This window comes from Festucalex cinctus, chromosome 8 (assembly GCF_051991245.1).
Source record: "Festucalex cinctus isolate MCC-2025b chromosome 8, RoL_Fcin_1.0, whole genome shotgun sequence".
Taxonomy (NCBI): Eukaryota; Metazoa; Chordata; class Actinopteri; order Syngnathiformes; family Syngnathidae; genus Festucalex; species Festucalex cinctus.
Genome location: NC_135418.1, coordinates 4,087,428 through 4,109,548, shown reverse-complemented (window position 1 = coordinate 4,109,548; position 22,121 = coordinate 4,087,428).

Sequence of the window (22,121 nt, the reverse complement as noted above, 5' to 3'; positions counted from 1 at the left end):
TCCAGCCCTAAAGACATCTACAAACTTATATTTCATCTTACTGATAGCGCCACCTACTGGCAATTTTTTTTCTTACGATTTTTCTTCAATGTTTTTCTCCAACCATATTAACTGGACCTACCTCATATTTGCTCAGATGAGGGTGTCGGCCTTCATGCTGTCACAACACGAAGTTTGTGAGTTTTCGCGAGTCGCTGTGGGCGTGGCTAAGCGCTGTTCGCCAAGAAAACAACGCCAATTTTGAGGGCCTAAACTGGCACAGAAACACACGAAACTTGGCACACACAGCTGGCCTGGCAAAATGAGCAATTTTTTATCGGCGATTGTGCTATTTTTACAAAAATGACTCAATAGCGCCCCCTAGAAATCTTTAACGAAACAGCCCCAGTTGTACGTTTAAGCAAGAACGACGAATATTTTTAGGTGTATGAGGGAGCCCAAGACCTACAAAAAAGTCTCTTGTACCCATGTGCTAAAATGAACAGGAAGTGAGCTATGAATTTTTGAATGTCCCATTTTTGATGATTTTTGCACATTCACAGGGGGCAGACTTTTGCCCACCTCTCCTACACGTTTCATCCGACTGAGTTAAGACTTGGCCTGGACCATGTCAAGACCTGAGCCAACGACAGGGGGAAAAATTTTGACTTTTCGAAATACTATATGATGAGGGCGGGGCATCAAAATTTGTGTTTCGCAATGAAAAAGGATATGCTTGATAACTCCCCGGTACATGCTCCAAAAAATCCCAAACTTGACATGTATGTTTATCGTCAAGGCCTGAAGTTATCTCTATGACAACATTCAGTTATATATGCAGCGCCACCTAGCCCTTGAGGCATGAAAAAAAAATACCCCACATACGGTATTTTGTACAAAAAATGTAAACTCATTCTAAGTGTGATAACGAAGTCATTTATGAATATTCTTTTAGTTTCCACCACTCAAAATGTTCACTGGCATCAGACTTATCCAAACATATATATATTTTTATTTATTTTTGATAGCCTCTATGGACATTAAAAGCAATATCGTGAATGAAGGATATGCTTAATAACTCCACGGTACATGCTCCAAAAAAAATCCCACACTTGACATGTATGCTTATAATCAAGGCCTGAAGGTATCTCTATGACAACATTCAGTTATAAATACAGCGCCACCAAGCCGTTGAGGCTTATATAAAAAAAATTAAAAAAAATACCCCACATACGGTATTTTGTACAAAAAATGTACACTCATTCTAAGTGTGATAACTAAGTCATTTATGAATATTCTTTTAGTTTCCACCACTCAAATTGTTCACTGGCTTCACACCGATCCAAACGTATGTACGTTTCCATTTTGTTTTATTCATTTTTGATTGCCCCTTTGGACAATAAAAGTAAACATTGTGCAATGAGTACATCGAGCGATGATGTGTATATACACTTTTACAAAAAAAATACCAATCAGGGCAACTCATTGCCTAAAAATAAATAAGGACGCTGATTTTTGCAGGTCTTAACAATCACCAAAATCCGTTGAGCTTGACAGACACTGGCAAAAAAAATATTCTACATGTAAACGTTTATTATGCCATTTTCAAAGAAATTTTGCTTCCAATATGCCAGTACCCCAACGTGCCAGTACCCCAACGTGCAAGTACCCCAACGTGCAAGGACCCCAACGTGGCCCGGGCTGCGAGGGCCCTTTATAGCTGCTCGCAGCTCTAGTTATTCTTCTTCTTCTTCTTCTTCTTCTCCGTAAACGATCGCATTTTTGAGGACCTAAACATTCACGAAAACTCACCAAACTTTGCACACTCCTCAGGCCCGGCGAAAAATTTTATATTATGAAGTCGTCATAACAACGCGACTCTATAGCGCCCCCTAGCGTAGAAAAATAAAAACCAAGCCTGGCACGTTTGAGCTAGAGCAACGAAAATTGGCAGGCACGTGTAGCACCCCGAGACGCACAAAAAAGTCTATTGGCACCATGTAGCTAAAATGTACAGGAAATGAGCTATGAATTTTTTTATGTCCAATTTTGGCCTATTTTGGCACATTCACTGTGGTCATGCTTTTTCCCCCTCTGCAAACATTTTTCATCCAATTCACATCAAACTTGGCATTTATCATCTCAAGACCTGAGAGAACAACTGGGCAAAAAGTCTTACCTTTTAGAAATACTATATGATGGGGGCGGGGCATCAAATATTGTCTTTAAAATTTCATTTGTCCAGAAAGAGCAAATGCTTAATAACTCCCATGTTCAAGCTCCAAAAAATCTCAAACTTCTCAGGCAACGTAATAGTCACGGCCTGAAAACATCTATATGATAAAATTCAGTTATACATATAGCACCACCTAGTGGTAACAATAAATGTCATACTTTACGTTTTTAGCTACTGCGCTGAGCTCGTTGAAGGGATCCAGTTGAAAGTTGGTCAGAAAATCCTTAAGATGTTGATCATGCCCCACACCGAATATTGTAACTTTTTGCCAAAGGGCGTGGCCGCTACGGTGCCGCAAAGTCTGAAGATTTTTCGTGACAATAAAAGCTGCATGAACTTGACCGAGATGATCCTATCTTCTCAAAATTTCACACATTTGATGAGAGTCCAGCCCTAAAGACATCTACATACTTATATTTCATCTTACTGATAGCGCCACCTAGTGGCAATTTTTTTTCTAACGAATTTTCTTGTACATTTTTCTCCAAACACGTTAACTGGACCAACCTCATATTTGCTCAGATGAGGGTTTCGGCCTTCATGATGTCACAACACGAAGTTTGTGAGTTTTCGCGAATCACTGTGGGCGTGGCTAAGCACTGTTCGCCAAGAAAACAACGCCAGTTTTGATGGTCTAAACATGCGCAGAAACTCATGAAACTTGGCACACACATCTGGCCTGGCAAAATGAGCAATATTTTATCATGTATTGTCCTATTTCTACAAAAATGACTCAATAGCGCCCCCTAGAAATATTTAATGAAGCAGCCCCGATTGTACGTTTAAGCAAGATCTACGAATATTTTTAGGTGTATGAGGGAGCCAAAGACCTACAAAAAAGTCTCTTGGACCCATATGCTAAAATGAACAGGAAGTGAGCTACGAATTTTTGAATGTCCCATTTTTGACGATTTTTGCACATTTTCAGGGGGCATACTTTTGCCCACTTCTCCTACACGTTTTATCCGACTGACTTATGACTTGACCTGGACCATGCCAAGACCTGAGCCAACAAGAGACGGAAAAATCTTGACTTTCGGAAATACTATATGATGAGGGCGGGGCATCAAAATTTGTGTTTCGCACTGAAAAAGGATATGCTTAATAACTCCCCGGTACATGCTCCAAAAAATCCCAAACTTGACATGTATGTTTATCGTCAAGGCCTGAAGGTATCTCTATGACAACATTCAGTTATATATGCAGCGCCACCTAGCCCTTGAGGCATGAAAAAAAAATACCCCACTTACGGTATTTTGTACAAAAAATGTAAACTCATTCTATGTGTGATAACTAAGTCATTTAGGAATATTCTTTTACTTTCCACCACTCAAAATATTCACTGGCATCAGACCTAACCAAACACAAATATTTTTGTTATTTAGTTTTATGTATTTTTGATAGCCTCTATGGACATTAAAAGCAATATCGTGAATGAAGGCTATGCTGAATAACTCCCAGGTACATGCTCCAAAAAATCCCATACTTGAAATGTATATTTATAGTCAAGGCCTGAAGGCATCTCTATGACAAAATTCAGTTATAAATACAGCGCCACCTAGTCCTTGAGGCATAAAAAAAAAAAATGCCTCACTTATGGTATTTTTGCAAAAATTGTAAACTCATTGTAAGTGTGATAACTAAGTCATTTATGAATATTCTTTTACTTTCCACCACTCAATACGTTCACTGGTATCAGACCGATCCAAACATACATATTTTTTATTTAGTTTTTTTTTTTTTTTTTTGATCGCCTCTATGGACAATAAAAGCAACATTGTGCAATGAGTACGAGCGATGATGTGTGTATATATACTTTTACGAAAAATACCAATCAGGGCAACTCATTGCCTAAAAATTAAAAAAAAGACGCTGATTTTTGCAGATCTTAACAATCACCAAAACCCATTGAGCTTGACACACTCATCACACCTGGCAAAAAAAAAAAAAATCTACATGTTTATCATGCCATTTTCAAAGAAATTCTGCTTCCAATGTGCCAGTACCCCAATGTGCAAGTTCCCCAACGTGCAAGTACCCCAACGTGGCCCGGGCTGCGAGGGCCCTTTATAGCTGCTCGCAGCTCTAGTTAGGGCCCGAGCAGCGGCGGCGGCGGTGCCGCTGCGAGGCCCTATTGTTTTTGTAGGAATTCTTCTTCTTATTATTATTATTATTATTATTAGGGCCCGAGCAGCGGCGGCGGCGGTGCCGCTGCGAGGCCCTATTGTTTTTGTAGGAATTCTTCTTATTATTATTCTTTTTCTTCTCCGCAAACAATCGCATTTTTGAGACACTAAACGTGAACGAAAACTCACCAAACTTTACACGCACATCAGGCCTGGCGAAAAATTTGATATTTTAAAGTCGCCATACATGATAACAGAAAAATGGCTCCTTAGCGCCCCCTACATAGGTTAAACGGATCCCTGTCCCGCTACGATTGTCCGACGGCTATGAAAATTGTGTGGCACCTGTAGCACATCCCAATGAACAAAAACCTCTTTGAAGTGTGTACCCTAAAATAGACAGAAAGTCAGGTATGAGTATTTAAATGTCCAATTTTTGCCAATTTTTGCACATTTACAGGGGTCATACTTTTGCCCGCTTCTCCTACACGGTTAACCCGATTGACTTCAAACTTGGGATGTACCATCTCAACACCTGGGACAACATCATTGTGAAAAATGAAAAGTTTTTGATATACTATATGACAGCGGCGGCGCATCAAATTTAGAGTTTAAAAATTCTTACTTCACGAAGCATTGCCGGTTGTACGTTTAATCTAGAGCTACGAAAATTGGTACACATATGTAACAGGCTATGACCTACAAAAAACTCTTTTTGAACCATATGCTAAACCTAACAGGAAGTCCACCATTTTGATTTATTTTGGAACGTGTTGCCATTTTTTTGGCCATTTCATTGGGGTCTTATTTTAACGAACTCCTCCTACAGTGTTTATCCGATCATCTTCAAACTTGGTGTGATTCATCTTAAGATGTTGAAGATGAAAAGTTATTGAAAGCTTTGTATTTCGTCGCACGCTGTTGTCATGCCATGCACTGTTTGCAAAGGAAAAAAAATATCCTTAAAGAAGCATTGCCAGTTGTACGAAGCAGCTAGAGCTACGAAAATTTGTAGACATATGTAACAGCCCAAGATGTACAAAAAAGTCTCCTGGTGCCCTGTGCTAAACCCAACAGGAAGTCCCCCAGGGGCCGGGCATCACATTTTGAGCTAAAAAAAACTCCTCTTTAACAAAGCATACCCGGCTGTACGTTTCACCTAGAGTTACCAAAATTTGTAGAGGTATATAACAGCCCTCGATTTACAAAAAACTCTTTTTGAACCATATGCTAAACCTAACAGGACGTCCGCCATTTTGATTTACTTTGGAATGTGTTGCCATTTTTTTTGGCCATTTCATAGGCGTCATATTTTAACAAACTCCTCCTACAGAGTTTATCCGATCATCTTCAAACTTGGTGTGATTCATCTTAAGATGTTGAAAATGAAAAGTTATTGAAAGTTTTTTATTTCGTCACATGCTGTTATCGTGGCATGCACTTTTTGCAAAGGAAAAAAATCCTTCTTAATGAAGCATTCCCAGTTGTACGAAGCAGCTAGAGTGACGAAAAATTGTAGACATATGTAACAGCCCAGGATCTACAAAAATGTCTCTTGGTGCCATGTGCTAAACGCAACAGGAAGTCCCCCAGGGGCCGGGCATCACATTTTGAGCTAAAAAACTCCTCTTTAACTAAGCATTCCCGGTTGTACGTTTCACCTAGCGCTATGATAATTTGCAGGCATACATAAGAGCCCACGATGTACAAAAAAGTCTCTTGGAACCATGGGCTAAACCAAACAGGAAGTCCGCCATTTTGATTTATGATGGGATTTGTTGCCATTTTTTGTGGCCTTTTTCAGGGGTCATATTTTAACGAACCCCTCCTACAAAATTTATCCGACTGTCTTCAAACTTGGTATGTTTCATCTTAAGATGTTTAAGATGCAAAGTAATCGAAAGTTTTTTATTTTGTCACACGCTGTTGCCATAGCAATGCATGGGAATTGCACACCATATTTTGCGTTTTGATTAAACACCTAAAGCTATGATAATTTGCAGGCAAACATAAGAGCTCAGGATGTACAAAAAAAGTCTCTTGGAGCAATATGCTAAACCAATCAGGAAGTCCACCATTTTGATTTACGTTGGGATTTGTAGCCATTTTTTGTGGCCTTTTTTAGGGGTCATATTTTAACGAACTCCTCCTACAAAATTTATCCGACTGTCTTTAAACTTGGTGTGCTTCATCTTAAGATGTTTAAGATGCAAAGTTATCGAAAGTTATTTATTTTGTCGCACGCCGTTGTCATGGCGATGCATTGTTTGCCAAGTAAAATGTTACTTTTTTTTTTTTGGTCTAAACATGTGCAAAAACTCATGAAACTTTACACACACATCAGGCTTGTCATCAGCATGAATATTTTAGAGATTTCTTATTCAATTTGCAATAAATGGTTCAATAGCGCCCTCTAGACATTTTTATGAAGCTTTTGCAAATGTTTTGTGTTTTATGATTCAGCTAGATTTGTAAAAATTGGGATACCTATCAGCCTAAGACTTACAAAAAGGTTTCTAAAGCCATATGCTGAATCAAAAAGGAAGTCTGCCATTTTGATTTACTTTGGTATTTGTAGCCATTTTTTGGGGCCTTTTATAGGGGTCATATTTTCAACAGAACTTATCAGATCGTCTTCATTCTTTGGCGTGTTTCATCTTAAGATATTTAAGATGAAAAGTTATTGAATTTTTTTATTTTGTCACACGCCTTTGCTGTAGCCATGCATTGTTTGTGAAGAAAAATGCTTTTTTGAGAGTCTAAATATGGGTGAAAACTCACAAAACTTTGCACACGCACCAGACCTGTCTAGAACATGAATATTTTATTTAGAGATTTGTTGTGCTATTTGTAATAAATGGCTCAATAGCGCCCTCTAGACATTTTTATGAAGTCTTTCCGATTATATGATTCAGCTAGATGTGTGAATATTGGCAGGCATGCCTAATATATTCAAAAAGTATTCTATATAGCCATGTGCCAATCCATTTTGATTTTATTTTGTTAATTGTGCATCGTTTTTGGCCTTTCCATGAAACTTTAAAAACACAAAGCATGGCAAAAACGTTTACAATTTAGATGGTTTCCTATTTGACAGTACCCCAACATGCCAGTACCCCGACGTGCAAATACCCCAACGTGGCCCGGGTTGCGAGGGCCCTTTATAGCTGCTCGCAGCTCTAGTTATTCTTCTTCTTCTTCTTCTTTTTCTTTGTTATTATTCTTTTCCGCAAACAACCACATTTTTGAGGCACTAAACATGAACGAAAACTCACCAAACTTTACACGCAGATCGGGCCTGGCGAAAAATTTGATATTTTAAAGTCGCCATACATGATAACAGAAAAATGGCTCTGTAGCGCCACCTACATAGGTTTAACGGATCCCTGTCCCGCTACGATTGTCCTATGGCTACGAAAATTGTGTGGCACCTGTAGCACATCCAGATGAACAAAAACCTCTTAGATATGTGTACCCTAAAATAGACAGGAAGTGAGGTATGAGTATTTGAATGTCCAATTTTGGCCCATTTTTGCACATTTACAGGGGTCATACTTTTGCCCGCTTCTCCTACACGGTTAACCCGATTGACTTCAAACTTGGGCTGTACCATCTCAACACCTGGGACAACATCATGGTAAAAAATCTAAAGTTTTTGACATACTATATGACGGTGGCGGGGCATCAAATTTACAGTTTCAAAATTCTTACTTAACAAAGCATTGCCGGTGGTACGTTTAATTGAGAGCCACGAAAATTGGTACACATATGTAACAGACTATGATCTACAAAAAAGCCTGTTGGTGCCATATGCTAAACCTAACAGGAAGTCCGCCAGAGGCGAGGCATCAAATTTTGTGTTTCAAAATTCTTATTTAATGAAGCATTCCCGGCTGTACATTTCACCTAGAGTTACCAACATTTGAAGACATATGTAACAGCCCTCAAGGTACAAAAAACTCTTTTTGAACCATATGCTAAACCGAACAGGAAGTCCGCCATTTTGATTTACTTTGGAACGTGTTGCCATTTTTTTGGCCATTTCATAGGGGTCTTATTTTAACGAACTCCTCCTACAGAGTTTATCCGATCATCTCCAAACTTGGTGTGATTCATCTTAAGATGTTGAAGATGAAAAGTTATTGAAAGCTTTTTATTTCGTCGCACGCTGTTGCCGTGGCATGCACAGTTTGCAAAGGAAAAAATTCCCTCTTAATGAAGCATTCCCAGTTGTACGAAGCAGCGAGAGCTACGAAAATTTAGAGACAAATTTAACAGCCCACGATGTACAAAAAAGTCTCTTGGTGCCATGTGCTAAACCCAACAGGAAGTCCCGTAGGGGCCGGTCATCACATTTTGAGGTAAAAAAACTCCTCTTTAACGAAGCATTCCCGGTTGTACGTTTCACCTAGCGCTATGATAATTTAGAGGCATACATAAGAGCCCACGATGTACAAAAAAGTCTCTTGGAACCATCTGCTAAACCAAACAGGAAGTCCGCCATTTTGATTTACGTTGGGATTTGTAGCCATTTTTTGTGGCCTTTTTTAGGGGTCATATTTTAACGAACTCCTCCTACAAAATTTATCCGACTGTCTTCAAACTTGGTGTGCTTCATCTTAAGATGTTTAAGATACAAAGTTATCGAAAGTGTTTTATTTTGTCGCACGCCGTTGCCATAGCGGTGCATTGTTTGCCAAGTAAAATGCTGCTTTTTTTTTTTTATCTAAACATGTGCAAAAACTCATGAAACTTTACACACACATCAGGCTTGTCATAAGCATGAATATTTTAGAGAGTTTTTCTGCAATTTTCAATAAATGGCTCAATAGCGCCATCTCGACATTTTTATGAAGCTTTTGGAAATGTATGATTCAGCTAGATGTGAAAAAATTTGGATACCTATCAGCCTAAGACTTACAAAAAAGTTTCTAAAGCCATATGCTAAACCAAACAGGAAGTCTGCCATTTTGATTAACTTTGGTATTTGATACCATTTTTGGGGCCTTTTATAGGCGTCATATATTCTTTGGTACGTTTCATCTTAAGATATTTAAGATGAAAAGTTATTGAAATTTTTTATTTAGTCGCACGCCTTTGCTGTAGCGATGCATTGTTTGAAAAGAAAAATGTTTTTTATATGATTCAGCTAGATGTGTGAATATTGGGAGATCAGCCTAAGACTTACAAAAAAGTTTCTAAAGCCATATGCTAAACCAAACAGGAAGTCTGCCATTTTGATTAACTTTGGTATTTGTTGCCATTTTTGGGGCCTTTTATAGGCGTCATATATTCTTTGGCGCGTTTCATCTTAAGATATTTAAGATGAAAAGTTATTGAAATTTTTTATTTTGTTGCACGCCTTTGCTGTAGCGATGCATCGTTTGCAAAGAAAAATGTTTTTTATATGATTCAGCTAGATGTGTGAATATTGGGAGGCATACCTATCAGCCTAATACCTCCAAAAAGTATTCTATAGCCATGTGCCAATCCATTTTGATTTTAAATTGTGCATCATTTTTGGCCTTCCATGAAACTTTGCAAACACAAAGCATGTCTAAAACATTTACAATTTAGACGGTTTCCTATGAAACAGTACCCCAATATGCCAGTACCCCGACATGCAAATACCCCAACGTGGCCCGGGTTGCGAGGGCCCTTTATAGCTGCTCGCAGCTCTAGTTATTATTATTATTCTTCTCCGCAAACGATCACATTTTTGAGACACTAAACGTGACCGAAAACTCACCAAACTTTACACGCACATCAGGCCTGGCGAAAAATTTGATATTTTAAAGTCGCCATACATGATAACAGAAAAATGGCTCCTTAGCGCCCCCTACATAGGTTAAACGGATCCCTGTCCCGCTACGATTGTCCGACGGCTATGAAAATTGTGTGGCACCTGTAGCACATCCCAATGAACAAAAACCTCTTTGAAGTGTGTACCCTAAAATAGACAGAAAGTGAGGTATGAGTATTTAAATGTCCAATTTTTGCCAATTTTTGCACATTTACAGGGGTCATACTTTTGCCCGCTTCTCCTACACGGTTAACCCGATTGACTTCAAACTTGGGATGGACCATCTCAACACCTGGGACAACATCATTGTGAAAAATGAAAAGTTTTTGATATAATATATGACGGCGGCGGCGCATCAAATTTAGAGTTTAAAAATTCTTACTTCACGAGGCATTGCCGGTTGTACGTTTAATCTAGAGCTACGAAAATTGGTACACATATGTAACAGACTATGACCTACAAAAAACTCTTTTTGAACCATATGCTAAACCTAACAGGAAGTCCACCATTTTGATTTATTTTGGAACGTGTTGCCATTTTTTTGGCCATTTCATTGGGGCCTTATTTTAACGAACTCCTCCTACAGTGTTTATCCGATCATCTTCAAACTTGGTGTGATTCATCTTCAGATGTTGAAGATGAAAAGTTATTGAAAGCTTTGTATTTCGTCGGACGCTGTTGTCATGGCATGCACTGTTTGCAAAGGAAAAAAAATATCCTTAAAGAAGCATTGCCAGTTGTACGAAGCAGCTAGAGCTACGAAAATTTGTAGACATATGTAACAGCCCAAGATGTACAAAAAAGTCACTTGGTGCCCTGTGCTAAACCCAACAGGAAGTCCCCCAGGGGCCGGGCATCACATTTTGAGCTAAAAAAACTCCTCTTTAACAAAGCATACCCGGCTGTACGTTTCACCTAGAGTTACCAAAATTTGTAGAAGTATATAACAGCCCTCGAGGTACAAAAAACTCTTTTTGAACCATATGCTAAACCTAACAGGACGTCCGCCATTTTGATTTACTTTGGAATGTGTTGCCATTTTTTTTGGCCATTTCATAGGGGTCATATTTTAACAAACTCCTCCTACAGAGTTTATCCGATCATCTTCAAACTTGGTGTGATTCATCTTAAGATGTTGAAAATGAAAAGTTATTGAAAGTTTTTTATTTCGTCACACGCTGTTATCGTGGCATGCACTTTTTGCAAAGGAAAAAAATCCTTCTTAATGAAGCATTCCCAGTTGTACGAAGCAGCTAGAGCGACGAAAAATTGTAGACATATGTAACAGCCCAGGATGTACAAAAATGTCTCTTGGTGCCATGTGCTAAACGCAACAGGAAGTCCCCCAGGGGCCGGGCATCACATTTTGAGCTAAAAAAAACTCCTCTTTAACGAAGCATTCTCGGTTGTACGTTTCACCTAGCGCTATGATAATTTGCAGGCATACATAAGAGCCCACGATGTACAAAAACGTCTCTTGGAACCATGTGCTAAACCAAACAGGAAGTCCGCCATTTTGATTTATGATGGGATTTGTTGCCATTTTTTGTGGCCTTTTTCAGGGGTCATATTTTAACGAACCCCTCCTACAAAACTTATCCGACTGTCTTCAAACTTGGTATGTTTCATCTTAAGATGTTTAAGATGCAAAGTAATCGAAAGTTTTTTATTTTGTCACACGCTGTTGACATAGCAATGCATCGAATTGCACACCATATTTTGCGTTTTGATTAAACAGACAAAGCATTCCCGGTTGTACGTTTCACCTAAAGCTATGATAATTTGCAGTGTAATAAATGGCTCAATAGCGCCCTCTAGACATTTTTATGAAGTCTTTCCGATTATATGATTCAGCTAGATGTGTGAATATTGGCAGGCATGCCGAATATATTCAAAAAGTATTCTATATAGCCATGTGCCAATCCATTTTGATTTTATTTTGTTAATTGTGCATCGTTTTTGGCCTTTCCATGAAACTTTAAAAACACAAAGCATGGCAAAAACGTTTACAATTTAGATGGTTTCCTATTTGACAGTACCCCAACATGCCAGTACCCCGACGTGCAAATACCCCAACGTGGCCCGGGTTGCGAGGGCCCTTTATAGCTGCTCGCAGCTCTAGTTCTTCTTCTTCTTCTTCTTCTCCTTCTTCTTCTCCGTAAACGATCACGATTTTGGGTACCTAAACATTTACGAAAACTCACCAAACTTTGCACACTCCTCAGGCCCGGCGAAAAATTTGATATTATGAAGTCGTCATAACAACGCGACTCTATAGCGCCCCCTAGCATAGAAAAATAAAAACCAAGCCCAGCACGTTTGAGCTAGAGCAACGAAAATTGGCAGGCACGTGTAGCACCCGGAGACGCACAAAAAAGTCTATTGGGACCATGTAGCTAAAATGTACAGGAAGTGAGCTATGAATTTTTTAATGTCCAATTTTGGCCTATTTTGGCACATTCACTGTGGTCATGCTTTTTCCCCCTTTGCAAACATTTTTCATCCAATTGACTTCAAACTTGGCATTTATCATCTCAAGACCTGAGAGAACAACTGGGGAAAAAATCTTGCCTTTTCGAAATACTATATGACAGGGGCGGGGCATCAAATATTGCCTTTAAAATTTCATTTGTCCAGAAAGAGCAAATGCTTAATAACTCCCATGTTCAAGCTCCAAAAAATCTCAAACTTATCAGGCAACTTAATAGTCACGGCCTGAAAACATCTATATGATAAAATTCAGTTATCCATGTAGCGCCACCTAGTGGTAACAATAATTGTCATACTTTACGTTTTTAGCTACTGTGCTGAGCTCGTTGAAGGGATCCAGTTGAAAATTGGTCAGAAAAGCCTTAAGATGTTGATCATGCCCCACACCGAATATTGTAACTTTTCGCCAAAGGGCGTGGCCGCTACGGTGCCGCAAAGTCTGAAGATTTCTCGTGACAACAAAAGCTGCATTAACTTGACCGAGATGATGCTATCTTCTCAAAATTTTACACAATTGATGAGAGTCCAGCCCTAAAGACATCTACAAACTTATATTTCATCTTACTGATAGCGCCACCTACTGGCAATTTTTTTTCTTACGATTTTTCTTCAATGTTTTTCTCCAACCATGTTAACTGGACCTACCTCATATTTGCTCAGATGAGGGTGTCGGCCTTCATGCTGTCACAACACGAAGTTTGTGAGTTTTCGCGAGTCGCTGTGGGCGTGGCTAAGCACTGTTCGCCAAGAAAACAACGCCAGTTTTGAGGGTCTAAACATGCGCAGAAACTCATGAAACTTGGCACACACATCTGGCCTGGTAAAATGAACAATATTTTATTGTTGATTGTGCTATTTTTATAAAAATGACTCAATAGCGCCCCCTAGAAATTTTTAACGAAGCAGCCCCGATTGTACGTTTAAGCAAGATCTACGAAAATTTTTACGTGTATGAGGGAGCCAAAGACCTACAAAAAAGACTCTTGGACCCATATGCTAAAATGAACAGGAAGTGAGCTACGAATTTTTGAATGTCCCATTTTTTACGATTTTTGCACATTTTCAGAGGGCATACTTTTGCCCACTTCTCCTACACGTTTTATCCGACTGACTTATGACTTGACCTGGACCATGCCAAGACCTGAGCCAAGAACAGACGGAAAAATCTAGACTTTTGTTAATACTATATGATGAGGGCGGGGCATCAAAATTTGTGTTTCGCACTGAAAAAGGATATGCTTAAAACTCATTCACTGCCAGTCATTTTAGAAAATATTAAAATTTTCAATACTCACGTGATATTACATTCAATAATTATATATAAACCGAATCTACCAAATAACCAAATGGACTCCCGACTTTTTGCCCCGTCCCGTTCTTTTATAATTGACAGTAGAAAAATGTAAGTTTGCCAAAATACAGCCATTTCTTCCATGGACTCTGAAACTGTGTTTATTTCGTATAAAATGGGGCAATGATGTCATCTACCGGTGGTTGGGCATCAGTAAAGTTGTTTCCAAGTTTGATATTTACAGTGGAGCATAATCAGATTCGCCCCCATTTTTCAATTGACTTCAAACTTGGGATGTACCATCTCAAGACCTGGGACAACACCATGGTAAAAAATCTAAAGTTTTCGACATACTATATGACGGCGGTGGGGCATCAAATTTAGAGTTTCAAAACTCTTACTAAACGTAGTATTGCCGGTTGTATGTTTAACCTAGAGCTACGAAAATTGGTACACATATGTAACAGACTATGACCTACAAAAAAGTCTGTTGGTGCCATATGCTAAACCCAACAGGAAGTCCGCCAGAGGCGGTGCATCAAATTTTGAGTTTCAAAATTCTTACTTAATGAAGCATTCCCGGCTGTACGTTTCACCTAGAGTTACCAAAATTTAAAGACATATGTAACAGCCCTCAAGGTACAAAAAACTCTTTTTGAACCATATGCTAAACCTAACAGAAAGTCCACCATTTTGATTTACTTTGGAACGTGTTCACATTTTTTTGGCCATTTCATAGGGGTCCTATTTTAACGAACTCCTCTTACAGAGTTTATCCGATCATCTTCAAACTTGGTGTGATTCATCTTAAGATGTTGAAGATGAAAAGTTATTGAAAGCTTTTTATTTCGCTGCACGCTGTTGTCGTGGCATGCACTTGTTTGCAAAGGAAAAAAATTCTTCTTAATGAAGAATTCTCAGTTGTACGAAGCAGCTAGAGCTACGAAAATTTGTAGACATATGTAACAGCCCACGATGTACAAAAAAGTCTCTTGCTGCTTTGTGCTAAACCCAACAGGAAGTCCCGCAAGGGCCGGGCATCACTTTTTGAGCTAAAAAACTCCTCTTTAACGAAGCATTCCCGGTTGTACCTTTCACCTAGCGCTATGATAATTTGGAGGCATACATAAGAGCCCACGATGTACAAAAAAGTCTTTTAGAACCATATGCTAAGCCAAACAGGAAGTCCGGCATTTTGATTTACTTTGCTATTTGTAGCCATTTTTTGGGGGCCTTTTATAGGCCTCATATTTTCTACAAAACTTATCAGATTGTCTTCATTCTTTGGCATGTTTCATCTGAAGTATTGCCGGTTATACGTTTAATCTAGAGCTACGAAAATTGGTACACATATGTAACAGACTATGATCTACAAAAAAGCCTGTTGGTGCCATATGCTAAACCTAACAGGAAGTCCGCCAGAGGCAGGGCATCAAATTTTGCATTTCAAAATTTTTACTTAATGAAGCATTTCCGGCTGTACGTTTCACCTAGAGTGACCAAAATTTGAAGACATATGTAACAGCCCTCGAGGTACAAAAAACTCTTTTTGAACCATATGCTAAACCTAACAGGAAGTCTGCCATTTTGATTTACTTTGGAACATGTTGCCATTTTTTTGGCCATTTCATAGGGGTCTTATTTTAACGAACTCCTCCTACAGAGTTTATCCGATCATCTTCAAACTTGGTGTGATTCATCTTAAGATGTTGACGATGAAAAGTTATTGAAAGCTTTTTATTTCGTCGCACGCTGTTGTCGTGGCATGCACTGTTGGCAAAGGAAAAAAAAATCCTTCTTAATGCAGCGTTCCCAGTTGGACGAAGCAGCTCGAGCTACAAAAATTTGTAGACATATGTACACATTTGTCCACATATATATATTTACATATGCATGTAAAAAAATTATGTCAGGCTAAACTAAATGGTTGATTAGGCCCCACACATTTTCACCTTACCATACCCGGCCCTCTTTGCAAAAGGTTTGAACACTCCTGGCCTAAACCTAGGTGTATACTCAAACTATGCAGGCACATAAAGCCTGGAACAAAATGTGTAATTTAGAGGGTTCTTGTTTTGTTTTTTGTATTCCTTATATTTCATGTCATTATACTTGACACACTATTTTTACTACTCACTGAATCAGTTATAAGAACATTTAATTGATACAATCCAATCACATCCTAGAGAATTGAAAACACATTAAATCATGAGGTTGTTAAGACACATTTACTTCTGTAGCACTTAACCACAAACAAGTTGCGACATCCCCTGATCTAACCCTCCAACCGAACAAGGAAAAACTTTCAGGGGTCATATTTTAACGAACCCCTCCTACAAAATTTATCCGACTGTCTTCAAACTTGGTGTGTTTCATCTTAAGATGTTTAAGATGCAAAGTAATCGAAAGTTTTTTATTTTGTAACACGCTGTTGCCATAGCAATGCATTGTTTGTCAAGTGCTGCTTTTTTTTTTTTATACACATGAAAACTCATGGAACTTTGCAAACACATCAGACTTGTCATGAACATGAATTTTCAGAGATTTATTGTGCAATTTGCAATAAATAGCGCCCTCTAGACCTTTTTATGAAGCATTTCCGATTGTATGATTATGCTAGACCTACAAAAAAGTATTATGTAGCCATTTGCCAAACCAAAGAGGAAGTCCGCTATTTTGATTTTATTTTGGGAATTATACATCATTTTTGGCCTTTTTCATTCAACTTTGCACAGACAAGGCATGGAAAAAACTAACATTTTAAATGGTCCTTGTTCCATGTAACAGTTGTCAAGTGCTGCTTTTTTTTTTTTTTATACACATGAAAACTCATGAAACTTTGCAAACACATCAGACTTGTCATGAACATGAATTTTCAGAGATTTATTGTGCAATTTGCAATAAATAGCGCCCTCTAGACATTTTTATGAAGCATTTCCGATTGTATGATTATGCTAGACCTACAAAAAAGTATTATGTAGCCATTTGCCAAACCAAAGAGGAAGTCCGCTATTTTGATTTTATTTTGGGAATTATACATAATTTTTGGCCTTCTTCATTAAACTTTGCACAGACAAGGCATGGAAAAAACTAACATTTTAAATGGTCCTTGTTCCATGTAACAGTACCCCAACGTGCCAGTACCCTGACGTGCAAGTAACCCAACGTTGTGCTCAATAGCGCCCTCTATGCATTTTTATGGAGCATTTCCAATTGTATGATTCAAGCGATACACAACTAAAGATGACTTGACCTAGATTTGTGAAAACTGGGAGGCATACCTATTAGCTTAAGACCTACAAAAAGTATTCTGTAGCCGTATGCTAAACCTAAAAGGAAGTCCGCCATATTGAATTTATTTTGGGAATTGCGCACCATATTTTGCGTTTTGATTAAACTTTGCACACACAAGGCTTGTCAAAAACATTTTAGATGGTCCTTGTCCTATTTGACAGTACCCCAACGTGCCAGTACCCCGACGTGCAAGTACCCCAACGTGGCACGCCTTTGCTGTAGCGATGCATTGTTTGCAAAGAATTTTTTTTTTTATATGATTCAGCTAGATGTGTGAATATTGGGAGGCATACCTATCAGCCGAATACCTCGACAAAGCATTCCATAGCAATGTGAACAAACACAAAAAGCATGGCAAAACATTTACAATTTAGACGGTTTCTTATGAAACAGTACCCTAAAGTGCCAGTACCCCGACGTGCAAATACCCCAACGTGGCACGGGTTGCGAGGGCCCTTTATAGCTGCTCGCAGCTCTAGTTAGGGCCCGAGCAGTGGCGGCGGCGGTGCCGCTGCGAGGCCCTATTGTTTTTGTAGGAATTCTTCTTATTAGGGCCCGAGCAGCGACCGCTGCGAGGTCCCTATTGTTCCTGAAGGAATTCTTATTATTCTCCTTCTTCTTCTTCTTCTTCTTCTTTTTCTTTGTTATTATTCTTTTCCGCAAACAACCACATTTTTGAGGCACTAAACATGAACGAAAACTCACCAAACTTTACACGCAGATCTGGTCTGGCGAAAAATTTGATATTTTAAAGTCGCCATACATGATAACAGAAAAATGGCTCTGTAGCGCCACCTACATAGGTTTAACGGATCCCTGTCCCGCTACGATTGTCCTATGGCTACGAAAATTGTGTGGCACCTGTAGCACATCCAGATGAACAAAAACCTCTTTGATATGTGTACCCTAAAATAGACAGGAAGTGAGGTATGAGTATTTGAATGTCCAATTTTGGCCCATTTTTGCACATTTACAGGGGTCATACTTTTGCCCGCTTCTCCTACACGGTTAACCCGATTGACTTCAAACTTGGGCTGTACCATCTCAACACCTGGGACAACATCATGGTAAAAAATCTAAAGTTTTTGACATACTATATGACGGTGGCGGGGCATCAAATTTACAGTTTCAAAATTCTTACTTAACGAAGCATTGCCGGTGGTACGTTTAATCTAGAGCTACGAAAATTGGTACACATATGTAACAGACTATGATCTACAAAAAAGCCTGTTGGTGCCATATGCTAAACCTAACAGGAAGTCCGCCAGAGGCGAGGCATCAAATTTTGTGTTTCAAAATTCTAACTTAATGAAGCATTCCCGGCTGTACATTTCACCTAGAGTTACCAATATTTGAAGACATATGTAACAGCCCTCAAGGTACAAAAAACTCTTTTTGAACCATATGCTAAACCGAACAGGAAGTCCGCCATTTTGATTTACTTTGGAACGTGTTGCCATTTTTTGGGCCATTTCATAGGGGTCTTATTTTAACGAACTCCTCCTACAGAGTTTATCCGATCATCTCCAAACTTGGTGTGATTCATCTTAAGATGTTGAAGATGAAAAGTTATTGAAAGCTTTTTATTTTGTCGCACGCTGTTGCCGTGGCATGCACAGTTTGCAAAGGAAAAAATTACTTCTTAATGAAGCATTCCCAGTTGTACGAAGCAGCTAGAGCTACGAAAATTTGGAGACAAATGTAACAGCCCACGATGTACAAAAAAGTCTCTTGGTGCCATGTGCTAAACCCAACAGGAAGTCCCGTAGGGGCCGGGCATCACATTTTGAGCTAAAAAACTCCTCTTTAACGAAGCATTCCCGGTTGTACGTTTCACCTAGCGCTATGATAATTTAGAGGCATACATAAGAGCCCACGATGTACAAAAAAGTCTCTTGGAACCATGTGCTAAACCAAACAGGAAGTCCGCCATTTTGATTTATGATGGGATTTGTAGCCTTTTTTTGTGGCCTTTTTTAGGGGTCATATTTTAACGAACTCCTCGTACAAAGTTCATCCGACCGTCTTCAAACTTGGTGTGTTTCATCTTAAGATGTTTAAGATGCAAAGTTATCGAAAGTTTTTTATTTTGTCGCACGCTGCTGCTATAGCGATGCATTGTTTGCCAAGTAAAGTGCTGCTTTGTTTTTTTATCTATACATGTGTGAAAACTCATGAAACTTTGCAAACACATCAGACTTGTCATGAACATGAATTTTTAGAGATTTATTGTGCAATTTGCAATAAATAGCGCCCTCTAGACATTTTTATGAAGTATTTCCGATTGTATGATTCTGCTAGATTTGTGAAAATTAGGACAGACCCCTACCAGCCTAATACCTACAAAAAAGTATTATGTAGCCATTTGCCAAACCAAAGAGGAAGTCCGCTATTTTGATTTTGTTTCGGGAATTATACATCATTTTTGGCCTCTTTCATTAAACTTTGCACAGACAAGGCATGGAAAAAACTAACATTTTAAATGGTCCTTGTTCCATGTAACAGTACCCCAACGTGCCAGTACCCTGACGTGCAAGTAACCCAACGTTGTGCTCAATCGCGCCCTCTATGCATTTTTATGGAGCATTTCCAATTGTATGATTCAAGCGATACACAACTAAAGATGACTTGATCTAGATTTGTGAAAACTGGGAGGCATACCTATTAGCTTAAGACCTACAAAAAGTATTCTGTAGCCGTATGCTAAACCTAAAAGGAAGTCCGCCATTTTGAATTTATTTTGGGAATTGCACACCATCTTTGGCCTTTTGCACTCACAAAGCTTGTCAAAAACATTTTAGATGGTCCTTGTCCGATTTGACAGTACCCCAACGTGCCAGTACCCCGACGTGCAAGTACCCCAACGTGGCCCAGGTTGCGAGGGCCCTTTATAGCTGCTCGCAGCTCTAGTTCTTCTTTTTATTTGTTATTATTCTTTTCCGCAAACAATCACATTTTTGAGACACTAAACGTGAACGAAAACTCACCAAACTTTACACACACGTCAGGCCTGGCGAAAAATTTTATATTTTAAAGTCGCCATAGGTGATAACAGAAAAATGGCTCCATAGCGCCACCTACATAGGTTAAACAGATCCCTGGCCCGCTACGATTGTCCGACGGCTATGAAAATTGTGTGGCACCTGTAGCACATCCAGATGAACAAAAACCTCTTTGATGTGTGTACCCTAAAATAGACAGGAAGTGAGATATGAGTATTTAAATGTCCAATTTTGGCCAATTTTTGCACATTTACAGGGGTCATACTTTTGCCTGCTTCTCCTACACGGTTAATCCAATTGACTTCAAACTTGGGATGTACCATCTCAAGACCTGGGACAACACCATGGTAAAAAATCTAAAGTTTTCGACATACTATATGACGGCGGTGGGGCATCAAATTTAGAGTTTCAAAACTCTTACTAAACGTAGTATTGCCGGTTGTATGTTTAACCTAGAGCGACGAAAATTGGTACACATATGTAACAGACTATGACCTACAAAAAAGTCTGTTGGTGCCATATGCTAAACCCAACAGGAAGTCCGCCAGAGGCGGGGCATCAAATTTTGAGTTTCAAAATTCTTACTTAATGAAGCATTCCCGGCTGTACGTTTCACCTAGAGTTACCAAAATTTAAAGACATATGTAACAGCCCTCAAGGTACAAAAAACTCTTTTTGAACCATATGCTAAACCTAACAGAAAGTCCACCATTTTGATTTACTTTGGAACGTGTTCCCATTTTTTTGGCCATTTCATAGGGGTCCTATTTTAACGAACTCCTCTTACAGAGTTTATCCGATCATCTTCAAACTTGGTGTGATTCATCTTAAGATGTTGAAGATGAAAAGTTATTGAAAGCTTTTTATTTCGCTGCACGCTCTTGTCGTGGCATGCACTTGTTTGCAAAGGAAAAAAATTCTTCTTAATGAAGAATTCTCAGTTGTACGAAGCAGCTAGAGCTACGAAAATTTGTAGACATATGTAACAGCCCACGATGTACAAAAAAGTCTCTTGCTGCTTTGTGCTAAACCCAACAGGAAGTCCCGCAAGGGCCGGGCATCACTTTTTGAGCTAAAAAAACTCCTCTTTAACGAAGCATTCCCGGTTGTACCTTTCACCTAGCGCTATGATAATTTGGAGGCATACATAAGAGCCCACGATGTACAAAAAAGTCTTTTAGAACCATATGCTAAGCCAAACAGGAAGTCCGGCATTTTGATTTACTTTGCTATTTGTAGCCATTTTTTGGGGGCCTTTTATAGGCCTCATATTTTCTACAAAACTTATCAGATTGTCTTCATTCTTTGGCATGTTTCATCTGAAGTATTGCCGGTTATACGTTTAATCTAGAGCTACGAAAATTGGTACACATATGTAACAGACTATGATCTACAAAAAAGCCTGTTGGTGCCATATGCTAAACCTAACAGGAAGTCCGCCAGAGGCAGGGCATCAAATTTTGCATTTCAAAATTTTTACTTAATGAAGCATTTCCGGCTGTACGTTTCACCTAGAGTGACCACAATTTGAAGACATATGTAACAGCCCTCGAGGTACAAAAAACTCTTTTTGAACCATATGCTAAACCTAACAGGAAGTCCGCCATTTTGATTTACTTTGGAACGTGTTGCCATTTTTTGGGCCATTTCATAGGGGTCTTATTTTAACGAACTCCTCCTACAGAGTTTATCCGATCATCTCCAAACTTGGTGTGATTCATCTTAAGATGTTGAAGATGAAAAGTTATTGAAAGCTTTTTATTTTGTCGCACGCTGTTGTCGTGGCATGCACTGTTGGCAAAGGAAAAAAAAATCCTTCTTAATGCAGCGTTCCCAGTTGGACGAAGCAGCTCGAGCTACAAAAATTTGTAGACATATGTACACATTTGTCCACATATAT